The sequence below is a fragment of the Crocodylus porosus genome, unplaced genomic scaffold, assembly GCF_001723895.1.
Source record: "Crocodylus porosus isolate Cpor-Errol unplaced genomic scaffold, CroPor_comp1, whole genome shotgun sequence".
Lineage (NCBI taxonomy): Eukaryota > Metazoa > Chordata > Crocodylia > Crocodylidae > Crocodylus > Crocodylus porosus.
Genome location: NW_017728943.1, coordinates 69698618 through 69711665, shown reverse-complemented (window position 1 = coordinate 69711665; position 13048 = coordinate 69698618). Strand labels below are relative to the sequence as shown.

The following is a 13048-nucleotide window of genomic DNA, read 5'->3' as shown; positions in this document are numbered from 1 at the left end:
CGTGGGATCACTTGCAGAGACACACACTGCTCAGTATGAGTAAGGGTCTTATAAAGAGCAGTTACAGAAATCGATTTGTATTACATGCGCCCTTGGCATCTTATCTAAAACTAATTATTTCTTTATCTACATAGTGAGCACTCCCCTAACAAGCAGCATATAAATAACTGCACATAGTTTGTAAGTAAACTGTGGAACTCATTGCCACAGGATGTTGTTGAGGAAAAAAATTTTGCAAGATGGAAAAAGGTTTTGAGCAGTTAAAATGGATACAAGAGTAGGCAATGCTTTAGTAGCTGACTTCTTGTTTCAGGTCTTAAACCAATATTAGGGAATAAGAGGGGAAATAATGTGTAGGAGAGATTATTCCACCTCTACCTGATGTCGCATCTGAAGCATCTGGTCCTGGCTGTTATCTCAGGGAGGGTACTGTAGTGGAGGAACCATAGGTTAGATCAGGGTGGGCAATTATTTCAGGAAGGCTGCTTACTGAATTTTGGCAAGCCATCGAGGACTGCATGACAGGCAGCCCAGGGCAGATAAATATTAATTTTCTAATTTTTTTAGAGGCCCCGTGGGCTGGATAGAATGGCCTGGCGGACCGCATCCGGCCCCCGGGCCACATTTTGCCCACCCCTGGGTTAGATCCTGCATGACAGTGTTTATATTCTGTGTCAATCAGATAATCTTGAATTTATCTAGTTAGCTAATGTATCCTTGTTAAACATTTTTGTTTATGTTCAATCTATACCTTTACATTACACAGAGGTTCCTGTCTAAATGGGGCTGTTACTATGTCACTGGGTGGAATGGATTTTAATGTCAGAGAAGGGAGCTGTGTTGTGCTCTGACTCATGGCGATTTCTGTTTCTTTTTTCTTCTGCTGCTTTTCCTATTTGTAAAATAAAAGTTATTCAGAGTGAAATCACATACATTTGCTCTTTGTTTATGGATACATTTAGTACTGGCGATTGTTAAAGACATTCGCAAAGAACAGTTCAGGGCATTAACTGCTGTGTCTGATCACTCAGTAGCAATTAGCGTGAAGCAGAGGCAAAAATGTGCATGTATAATTGTATTATTGTACAATAAAATAGTTTTCAATGTGTAAGAGTTTGGGACAGTAAAATATATATTAAAAAGTGCTTTATGTTATTCTGGTCTCTGCCAATTTTGACAAAACTCCATGAGCCTCACGGTTTTTCCCTAGGGCTTGTTCTCAGAGATGTCCTTACAGAGTTCAGAACAGCAAGAATCCCTTTATGTAAGTTCCAGTTCTCCTGATAATGGTGACTGTAATCTCTAGCTTGTTCTAACAATTCCTTAGGAATTACTAAATAATTCCTCCTTGCAGAGAGTGCACCTGTTCAGATATCACTGCACCTGTTTAAAAAAGGCTCTAAATGAAAGCAGGAATGTGGAGTTAACAACAAGAATAGAAGCTCTTGGAAATTTCAAATAATGATTCTGGTAAAGCTCAGTTCAGAATGGGGACGGGGCTGGGCACTCAAAGGGACAAGTATTTTTTGCTTTGTCTTGTATTTCTTAGAGATGGTGGTTATTCAGGACATGATTTAGTGTTACTTTTCACTAAGCCTTTCAAATAGTCTCATCACAGCATGGCTTGGCTTCAGCATACGCTTTTATTTGCATCATCCATTATGGTGACTGGTATCTGTTAGATAGGTTTGCTTTCAAATTGAATGTGATGTGCTCCAGGTGCTACAGCCATGGGCACTGTGCAAATAATAAAATATAGAAATTGCCTTCAATGCAATATGATTATAGCTCATGTGAAATGGTAGCAGGCTACATTTGAGCCTCTCCAGAAGAGCTTATTGTTGTTTGCCCTGTATGTCTCATTCTGGATGGTGATGATGATAATAGTATAATGGCACAGAGTGCATACTAACAGCATGCATGGGAAATGGGACAGCAACAGGGAGGAAGGATGGTTATATAGCTGAGGCACTGGACTTGGATTTGGATGAGCTGTGTTCATTTCCCAGCTGTATCCTAAAATCCCTGTGTGACTTCACCTAATCTCTCAATTATCCATTATGTAAAATGGGGCTAAGAAATGGCCTTTCTCCCACAACATGTCTTTCTTGCCTATTTAGATTTTAAGCCCTTCTGAGAAGGGGCTTACTCTGTGTTTCCATAATGCCTGACTCATAGGACCCTGCTCTCAGCAGGAGCCTGTGCTGCCATCACACAAATCACGTTGTATTTACTTTTCTATCAGCAGGTGCATAAAAAATATCCAAACTCCAAAATACATGAATAAACTGTCATTATACTTTTGAAAGTGGGTTACATGTTTGCTGTCTTTCATTCATGAATTACACTCAATTTACAAATAAAAGGTGGCTTTAATTTGCTCATTTTCACTTGAGCTGATGCCTGAAAGCAAGACTGGGGATTTTTGTTTTCCTTCTCTGGACATTATCATTATAAAAGTTCCAGTGACCAAGGTGGACCTGCAGTTGTACCTGTATGACTCTAATGACTTCTTGTTGAACTCTGCCTTATGTAGGTTTCCACAAGCATAAACTGATTTGGAATTTAGCAAATGATTGTATTGAAAATTTCCAGAGGAAACTGAATCTGATTCATTCTTGCTTGGCTGAGTGGGTCCTGCATTGTTTATAGAAGTAAAATGAGCAAGCAACTTACTTTTGTCACTGTAGTCAGTGACTGGATTCAGCTAAAAGCAAAACCCTGCTCTGCTGGATGTGATGGTACCATTTCTCCAATTCAGAGGAGAAGCAGTCTTTTAGCCTTCCAACAGCCTCTGGGAGTACAGTTACATATGAAGGAGAAGCACTTCAACCAGACCTATAAATGTCTGACTACAGCACATAGATAATGCAAGGTGCATGCAAACTCAGGGAGTGGATGAAGCTATTAGGGTCTCGTGACACTAGTGACCATGAGAAGGGTTCTGAGGAAGTAACTGCTTATCCTGAGATGAATGAGCAAGTGATCATGTCCTGTTTTCAGCAGCAAATGGGAGCTAGGATCAGGAATATTTGTAACAGAGTCTCTGTTGAATGTGTAGTTCAGTTTTGGACCTGTCTGATACTTCTTCAGCTCAAACCATCATCTTAGGTTGATGGAGTTAGGGCTGAGTAAGGTCCAAGTAACAAGGAAAGGTGAAATGCTAACATTTTCCTTTGCAGCAGGTGGTACAAGGCCCCAAAGGGGAGCTTCCAGAGGCCTTGTGCCACAGGCGAAAGGATTTCAGCAGGCTTCAGATAGTGTGGCTAGGGACAGAAGTTCAAAAACCCTGAGCCTGAATTGATTCAATCTTTGCAGGTTAGTCTAACCTGTAAAGCTTGAACCAATTTGGAGGTGGATAGACATCCCCTTTTCATTCCAGAAATGCAGGCACATGCCTGCAGTGGCTTAGGCTAGAAGCTGGGGGGCACTAAAGCAGCCCTTCCTTCCCTTCCACACTGCTGAGCTGAGGGTTAACATGGCCAGGGCCCGGCAGGACACTCTGATTAGGAAGGGGCTCCCCCCATAGCAACTCAGCAGGGAGTTGATAACATAGTGTTTATCACCCCTAACTCAGTGTTTATCAGCCCATCAACAAAACAAAAGCTTCTCTCATTAGTTCAAGCTCTTCTTAAACAACTTTTTCTAAGGAAGGAGTGGAGGGACAATTACCAGCTATCTGTTGATTAGCTCCACAAAGCCCTGAGCCGACACTGTCCTGTCTGCCTTTGTCCCCTCTCCCACATCACGGACTGTAGCCAGCATGTGGTACACTAGCTAATGCTGCAAGGTTTCTGTGTAAGGCAGAGGGGAGGGGGAATCCTTGCTTGAGCAGGAAGTGTGGCGGGGGAGGTAAGGCAGGAGGAAGCCAGGCAGATGCCCTGTACCTGTACTCTGTGGTGGAGCTGCAGCCAGGGAGCAGAAGGGAGAGGCCAGCTCTGCTGGGGTGGAGCAGAGAGCAGTGCCCCACCCAGCAAGGCATCTGGGATGCTGGAGGATTCTGATTTAACTTAAACCAGCAAGGGATCTAGGACAAACATTGCATAAACTGGTTTCACCCAAATCAGTTAAGTTTGATACTACATTCAGCCAGGTTTATCTCAAACTGGTTTCAGCCATTTTCAAACTGGTTTATGTGCACTGAACATCTGTTGTGTTACAGGTTTAAACCATTTTCTGATCATTTAAACCAGTTTATGTGTAATGTCTGTCCCTAGCCCATGAGGCCTTTTGCCTCCAAACTCAAACCATTGCAACACTGAAGATTTCTGGCGGCTTGTATTCACTGTAGCTATGCTGCCAGTGACTTCTCAGCCAGTGCTTATCTATGAGGGGATTGTTTAGTATGAAGATTCTTTAGTGTAAAGAGGCAGACGGCAAATACTAAGTCCTTTGTGATGTCCAAGAGCTAGCTTTGCTAAAATAGCTTTCTTTCCTATCTTTTGCAGGGAAGGGAAGATCCATGTGTGGATGAAACCTGGGACTATAAATAAGGCCTCTTGACCTGTTTTTCTATGCACCTGAATGTTAGGAAGAAAAATGCCTTTATATTGAAACTTAAAGGGACAAATCTTATTCCACCTATTAGGCATCTAAGTCAACTTAGGTTTCTGAGTGCAATTCTATTCTACCCTGTTCAAGTTCTGAAAATCCATTAATATTACTTTTGTAACATGCTGGCATCTTACCCTTAAGATTGAGTCACCTGTTTTGTTTGAGATGCATCGGTAGATGCAAGCCAGAGCTTTGTTCGCTTTGCCGGCTGTGGTATTGCATTGGTGGCTCGTGTTTATCTTACCCTTAAGATTGAGTCACAAAAAGGGGCAAGGAGGAGGACCCACACGCCTTTTGTATTATTTGCTTTTCAGGGATTTGAGTCTTGTGTAATAGATTCATGCTTGGGAGCCTAACTCCACTTAGGTGTCTAATGGGTGGGATTGAATCTGGCCATAGCACTGACTTTTTCAGTCTTTTTTTCCCTGCTGGTTATTTGTGACATACTCTGTGGGTGCTGTCCTGAACACCACAAGTTGGGATCCAATTGGATGTAGTTTTAATGGAACCTAGAGTGAGATATGATGGATCAAAATACCTGCCATGTACCATGTTTCAGCAGCTGAAATTAAACTCTGCTTAATACTATTCACAATGGGTAATAAGTGACTGAACTGACTTTGATCACCAGTAGTTCCTCTATATGTGCCAGAAGTCAAAGGAATAGATGACAAGAAGGAAGAGAGAGGGCAGACTATTTAAGTGCTGCACATGACATACTTGTGCCTATTACTGACTACAGTTCTTTTCTGTTTCACACCCTCAGGCACCATAAAACTAATAGGCCTGACATCAGGGGAGATAATGCTGATCATTACAATTTCACTAAATAAGTTATTTAAAATTAATTATATTGCATCCAAGTAAGATTAGCTCCCATTGACTCTTTCACTGCTCTCATTATGTGGAGGTTGAAAATATAAGTCCAATGGAAAACCTTGCATGTTCCTGCAGAGCAACTGATGTGATGTACAACATCCATCAGAGTTAGGGAGTCTTTGCCTATAGTATTGCAGTTTCACACTGCAGTATGTGCCACCTACTAACCAGTGGGCACAGAGCACTTAAAGCACTTACATGTCTCTTGTTAGGCTGAAATCTAGTTAATGATGTCTATTCATTTAGACGTATGAAAGATAATTTCATGGCAGTGTGATCCTAATATAGGTCTCAGGTTTGCTACATAGTTGGTGTGCATGCTCAGAAGCAGCATATGTGGTCCTTGCAAGAAGCCTAGATCATTTTGCATCACGTTGAAGCAAACCCTTAGGACCAGTGATAAGAGAGGCTCTGACAGACTCCCTTAAGAGGACTGCTACATGGCTACAAGGCTGCAGCTGGAAGTGGTTTAGAGGGCAGGAAATGGAGCTGGGGGAAGGAAAGCTTGAAAGACTCTAAACTGGCCTCTACCAGAACTTGTTAGGAATTTTTTGACAACATATTTTTCCAACGGTACATATAGATGTGTTGAAACCAAAACTCTTCCTAGGAAAAAGTTGTTTTTGAAAGACTGTTGGAAAAACAGACTTTAAAAGATTCACAGATTTCATAGACATTAGGGCTGGAAGGGACCTCATAAGATCATCAGGTCCGGCCCCCTGCCCAAGGGCAGGAAGTCATCTAGGGTCAAAGGATCCCAGCAAGATAAGCATCCAAATGTTTCTCAAAAGTGTCCAGAGTAGGTGCTTGCACCACCTCTGGGGGGAGTCTATTTCAGGCCTTGGTGGCTCAGACAGTAAAGAGATTTTTCCTTACATCCAGCCTGAAACAGTCTTCTAGGTGTTTGTGACCATTGGACCTTGTCTTGACAACCAAGTCACCCCAGAGCCTATGCTTTTCCAGGCTGAAGAGTCCCATGGCTCACAGCCTGTCTTCATAAGGCCTGCTCTCTTGCTGTCTGATCATGCACATGGCTCTACTCTGGACTCTTTCAAGCTTCTCCACATCCTTTCTGAATTGTGGAGCCCATAATTGGATGCAGTACTCCAGCTGCAGCTTCACCAAGGCCAAGTACAGTGGGAAGCTGCTTTCCTGGGTCTTGTTTGAGATGCATCGGTAGATGCAAGCCAGTGTTTTGTTTGCTTTGCTGGCTGTGGTATGGCATTGGTGGCTCGTGTTTGTCTTGTGGTCAGTCATGACTCCCAAGTCTCTTTTGGTCATGAAGCTAGCAAGTGTAGCACTGCCAAGCCTATATGTGTGATGAGGGTTTTTTTTCCCAAGGTGGAGCACATTGCATTTCTCCATATTGAATGCCATCAGGTTTTTATTTGCCCACCCTGCAAACCTATCGAGGTTGGCCTGGATCACCAGCCTATCTTCAAGTGTGTACACTCTTTCCCATAGTTTGGTGTCATCAGCGAACTTAGCCAATCTGCTTCTGATGCCAGAGTCCAGATCATTTATAAAGACATTAAAAAGTACAGGTCCGAGAATGGAGCCTTGGGGGACACCACTGGTCACTGAGTGCCATGATGATTCGGTTCCATCAACTATCACTTTCTGAGTCTGACCTCGGAGCCAGCTCCCCAGCCATTGGACTATAGGGTAGTCAAGGCTGCAGTTCCCCAATTTCTCCATGAGGACATCATGGGACACCAGGTCAAAGGCTTTTTTAAAGTCCAAATATATGATATCAACCTCTTCTTCTTTGTCCAGGTGATGTATCACCTGGTCATAGAAGGAAATGAGATTTGTCAGGCAAGACCTGCCCTCAACAAACCCATGCTGGCTATCCATCAGAATGTTGCCTCCTGTTAGCCTATCGATAATGGTTCCTTTGATAATTTTTTCCAAGATCTTTCCTGGGATTGAAGTGAAACTGATTGGCCTGTAGTTTCCTGGATCTTCCTTCCTCCCTTTCTTGAAGATAGGCACCCCATTGGCCCTCTTCCAATCTTCAGGTACTTTGCCTGAGTGCCACGAATTCTCAACTATCCTTGCCAGTGGCCACGCTATGGTGTCTGACAGTTCCTTTAGCACTCTTGGGTGCAATCTCCATTTTGTTATTTGAAAATGTAATTGTTATTAACAAAGATCAAACCTGGAACTAAATTGTCGGCATTCTAAATGTTCTAAGGAGCCATGATTCTGCCTCAGGGAAGGGCGTCAGTCTAGATGAGCTCCTGAGGTCCAGTCCAAGCCTGCATTTCTATTATTCTGGGATGTATACTGACCTGATCCACACTGTTTTGGAAACTTCCAGTTCCTGAAAAAAATTGAGATTTCACTTTTTTATTTTGCTTCAGAATTAGAAAAATGTTCAAAACAGTGAAACATCTCATGGGATGACCAAACTTTGCTACCCTTAGTTTTGATCCTCTCAGCTTCAACAGAGCACCATGCTGCAAACAGCAGGCTAAGCCTAAATCAGCCACTTCCATTCTGTATCCGTTCAGTCCCTTAATGTGGTCATCAGGGTATCACTTTGTACGAACAGAGGTGTTCTTACTCTGCCAGGTGCTAGGAGTAGACCATCAGACCCTGCAGTCTAGGGATGGCAGTGCAAATGCATTGAAGCCTTGCATAGTTTTCACCTTTTCTTCTCTTGTCCTTGCATCCAGAAAGGGAACAAGGATGGAGAAGAGTTATTCAGAACTCTTGAGTTTCAGGGGGACACAAATAGTCCTAGCCTGGCTCCCCAACACTGTGATATCCTTGTTGTTATACTGTATCAGCAAACAGTGATAGCAAGTCAAGGTAATGCGGCATCAGAACACCTTGCTGCAAGTACGTGGCATCTCTCCATAAGCCCATTCAGCAATGTAAAGGCCCTGTAGCGCTTCAAAGCTGCATGCTACTGCTCTGAACAATGGTGTCAATCTGCTGAGCACAGGCAAATTTTAAAGGATGCTTTCAGATTGGCTTTTCTCCCTGTGGCAATATGGAGCAAGTGCTGCTTTGCTGGCTGTGGTTAAAGGAACTGTGCACATCTTTTCTCCACTGGAGAAGCTGTAGCACTTCAAACATTGCAGAGGTAAACACCTTGAAGTATTTGAACTCTCTGTCTTCTCTCCACTTAAGCTGTTGCAGAAGTAACTTGCATTTCCTTTTAGAGTTTTCTCCTAGGGAATCTGCTATGCCTGACTGAGCTACACTTACTTCACAACTCATTTTTTTCTCCTTTCTCTCTTTCCATGGGGAGGTGGCATTAAGAAAGTGTTAACCTGAACCAGGGGAAGGAAAGAAAACCAGTGATATAAATCACAGAAACCTTAACCCATTTATAACTGGGCTTTTTCCAGCAGCCAGTGGGATTTACTTAGGGCAAGAGGCAAGGTGGGGAAGCCATCATGACAAAGGTTATGACAACTAGGCTAGGGATAGACGTTTAAAAAGCCTGAATTGATTCAGTCTTTGCAGGTTAGTCTAACCGGCCTAGGTTGAACCGGTTTGCAACTGTACAGACATTCTGGACTGAGGAAATGCAGGCACGTGCCTACTGTGGCTCAGGCTAGAAGCCAGGGGGCGCTAGAGCAACTCTCCCTTCCTTTCTTCAGTACTGAGCCCTGGCAGGATGCTCTGATTAGGGAGGACTTTAAACCCCCACCCTAAACAACACTGTCCCAGCCTTTTCCCCACACGCTGTTCAAGGGGTGGGAGTTTTGCCAGAACCCAGCCCTTGGCTAGCATTATGAGGCAAAGAGGTGTGTGTGTGCAGCCCATGCATTTGTTGATGATACTCAGCTTTTCAATTTCCATTTCCCTGCTTCTTCATACTGTCTGCTGTGAGGGAGCCAGCAGGGGGCTAATAACACAGAGTTTATCAGCCCATCAACAAAACAAGAGCCTCTCTGATTAGTTCAAACTCTTCTTAAACAGCTTTTTCCAAGGAAGGAACGTAGGGACATTACCCGCTGACCTGTTGAATAGCTCCAAAAAGCCCTAAGTGGACATTCCTCTGTCTGTCTGACACAGTGAAATTGGAGACACACATTAGCTTGTATACCACATGCCTAGGGTACGTGGGGCTGTGGGAGATGGGAGGAAGGGATAGGTGGACCCCTGCTTAAGCAGTGATCAGCAAGTGGAGGGTGGGACAAGGGGAAGCCAGGCAGACCCTTCTATGCCTGCAGTCTCTGCTGGAGCTCTGGCTAGGGAGCAGAGGGAGAGGCCAGCCCTGCTCTGGAGCAGAGAGCCCCACCCAAGACTGCAAAACATCTCGGATGCTGGGGGACTCTGGTTTAACTTGAACCAGGAAGGGGTATGGAACAGACATTGCATAAACCAGTTTGAATCCATTAAATCTGATACTACATTCAACCAGATTTATCTTAAACCAGTTTCAGCCATTTTGAAACTGGTTTATATGCACTGAACTTATGTTCTGTTACAGGTTTAAACCAGTTTCTGATCACTTAAACTGGTTTATGTGTAATGTCTGTCCCTAGCCCTAGGAGATGGGCTCCAAACCCTGGGTGCCAGTACTTTGGAGCCTAGACCCAATCTTTGTGTTTGGTTCTTTTTTCTTAATAACAGAGCAAATCTCTGGCTTTCTTCTCCCAGGAGAGGAAAAGTTGTAGATCGGATTGAAATTGTGCAGCTTGGGTCAGTCTCCTGACCAATTCTACACCATTTGTTCCTTTGCAGAGCTTAAAGTGGGTTGCTTCCTACAGTGGGGTTACTATTATGGAAGCTGAAATGATTTGGTGCAGGAGGAGGTGACACTAAACCAGAAAGACCTGAAGCTGTCACTGCTACAGAAGCAGGCCTCTGATATTTCTGAGAGGGGCTGATGGCTGTGGGAATGCTGCAATTGTGTACAACATTTGATAGTGTGATCTGTGGAATATAAAATGGGAGAAAATTACTCTTTTTACATCATAACATGAACTGTGCCTGACCAGCTCCTGTAGTAAAGTCTAAGGGCATTAGAGAAGACAATACAGTTCAGGCCATAGAAGCAATGTAAACACACTGAAGGAAAGGATAACCTTTTGGTTAAGGCTCTAGATTAAGGGCATCTATGCATGTACTCTGGGGTGGAGTGGGGAGGCGCTTTAATTAGAGCAGCTTTAGTTAAAGTGCCTGCAGCATCACATGTATTCAGTATCCTGTGCTCCAGAATAGCAGCAGGGGCACTTTAACTAAGGCTGTTTTGACGAGCTTTAGTTCAAGTGCCCCCACTGCTATTTTGCAGGGTTTTGGATTGTAGCTGTGTTGGTTTAAGGCAGTAGTCACCAACTAGTTGATTGTGATGCATGCATGCACTCAGCCCCCCCTTGAGATAGAGAGCTGCAGCTGCTATGGGCGCAGTGCAACGCCACAGGTGTCCCACTGCTGGGCTGAACTGTGCCCCTTGCCACCAGGACCATGTTAGGTGAGTGGGATGATCCCTCTGTGTGCCCTGCTGCGCCCCCTGCTGCTGTGTTCCTGCTGCTGCACTTGCCCCCTGTGTGCGGGGAGGAGGTGGCTGCCAATGCATGCTGGACCTTGCACCCTGAGCCCTGCTGCCACTGCTCCAGGAGTGGTGCAACACCACGGATCTACCATGCTTGTGCCCGAAAGCTTGCAAAGAATTTTTTTCCAGCTACTCAGTTGGTCTTATAAAAGTGTCCCTGGAGAGAGTGGGAGGAAGGACCCCGAACCAAAAAGGGGTAAACCAGGGAATGAAAGCCCCACAAAGAAAAGAAAAGAAACATAAAATAAACCAAAGAAACTACTTACCCACAACAGGAACTGCGGCACAGCTAGATCGAGGAAAGAAAACCGTGCGGCTCTTCAGCCGCGTCTTCATACAGCTAAGGCCAGCCAGTGATGTCATCGGCAATCACCGGCTGGCGGGAATCAAACAAAACACCAGTGAAGAGGGGGAGAGGGAGCAGACCCAAGGAGGACACCACCACGGAGTGCTGCTTGGGAGTCCTTCAGGGAGACAAGGGAACAGCCTGTTTGGGCAAGTGAGGGGCCAGAGGAGGCTCCTGGTGCCAACCACGGTGGCAACCACAAGGAACACCTTGTCAGAGCGAAGGATGAGCCGGAGGAAGCTCCGGCAGCTGGCAGAGGCAGTAATAGTGGAGGGAACAGAGAGGTGGACACGCCGATCGGCACCCTAACAGGTGGGAACATCAGAGACATTTGGGAGGCGGAGGAAACTTCCCCTCCGAGAGGCATCAAGCAGGAGCAGCGTGAAGGGCTGTGAAGGGACACCTGGGGGTGAGGAGCAATCGGGTGTACATGGAGGGACTGTGAAGCACCTGAATAGTGACGCCACTGAAGAGGGAGAAGAGGAGGGGGCCATATCCTGGGAAGAGCCAGATAAAGAAGGAGAGACGACCCGAGCGAGGGGCCACGAGTATCTGGTCTCGTGTAGGGGTCATACCTTGGAAAGCTTTAGGGAGTAAGGCACCTAGCGCCCCGACATAGGGTCTAGGGAGGGGCTGCACTAATCCCTCACAACAGGGTAGAGTGTTATTTTGTGTTTTCCTTTGAGTTTCCCCATTTGGAGGGGTTGAGAGGTAGAAGTAGGCGACACAGCTGAGATAGCTGCTGCAGAGCTTTTAGGAGCTTTGCTTTTTTGTTTAAAGCCCTAGCCAGGAGTCATACCTTGGAAGGAAGGCGTTTCGAGGTTGGGGGATTACAGACTACAAGTAACCCTAGGCCAACTGATCGAATCTGCCTCTGGAGCCTGTGCCCTGGACGTGAGTGAGGCTAGCAAGGCCGCCGCAATTCAACAAGAGTGGGAGTGTGGCCAGGAAGACCCTGTGACCCATCAAGGTGGCATAAGGTCAGAGTATAGGGGATGTGTTGCCCTGCAGGTGACCGCCGGACAGATCTCACACTGCAGAGGAACCCTGAGTAGTCACCCTACCACTGGAGAAACATTCAAAGTCGTGGCAGGGGAGATTGGGGGAGGCCACTTGGAGAACAAACACGTACTCGACGGCTTACTGGAGACTGCGGAGTGCACATCACTGGCCACTCAGACCAAGGCCACACATGACTGGATGTTCGAGACCCGGTGGTCATAAAAAGGTATCACATCTACCCAAAGAAACTTGCTTGTCTGTTCCCTACTGCCACTGCCATTTTGAAGCTCAGAAACACTGAATAGACATGATGTGGAAGCTCCGACAGATTCGATTAATCAAGTCTGCTCTGATGCATGCTAATTGGCAGCCATCCAGCACGTGTATAGGTGCTCTCGGATTCTTGAGTTTATGGTTCACTTTGCAACTCTGCCATAGACTTCTTGAGTGAATTTGAGGAAGTCATTTAATCTGTGTAAAATGCGTCTTTCCACCCACTCTTGGCATTTTAGTGTGAAGTTACTTGTTACACTTGGACCATACTAAATCTGTGGAATGTTAAGCAGAGTTAAAGTTAGAATGTGCTGTGAGCAGTCTCATTTTAAGAGTTAATACCATTGCTCACCTGCATATCTCTGACTTGTTACTTGAGGGCTGATGAACAGGGGATGGCCAGGAGACAGGACACCTGGGCTCTATCCCTGCTTAGGGGAAAGGGAGGGAGGGACACCTGGGCTCTATCCCTGGTA

At 45.3% G+C, this 13048-nt stretch overlaps 1 long non-coding RNA gene across 1 annotated transcript in view; it reads right to left on the bottom strand.

Annotated features, from left to right (window-relative positions):
* Nucleotides 1-1064: 1064 nt before the first annotated feature.
* The window catches only part of LOC109319762, a 29263-nt gene continuing 17279 nt past the window's right edge, over nt 1065-13048 (bottom strand). The window contains exons 2-3 of the long non-coding RNA XR_002103618.1: nt 7728-7759; nt 1065-2792 (exon numbers count right to left, since the gene is read on the bottom strand). This is a non-coding gene — a long non-coding RNA (uncharacterized LOC109319762). The remainder of the gene's footprint in view (nt 2793-7727; nt 7760-13048) is intronic.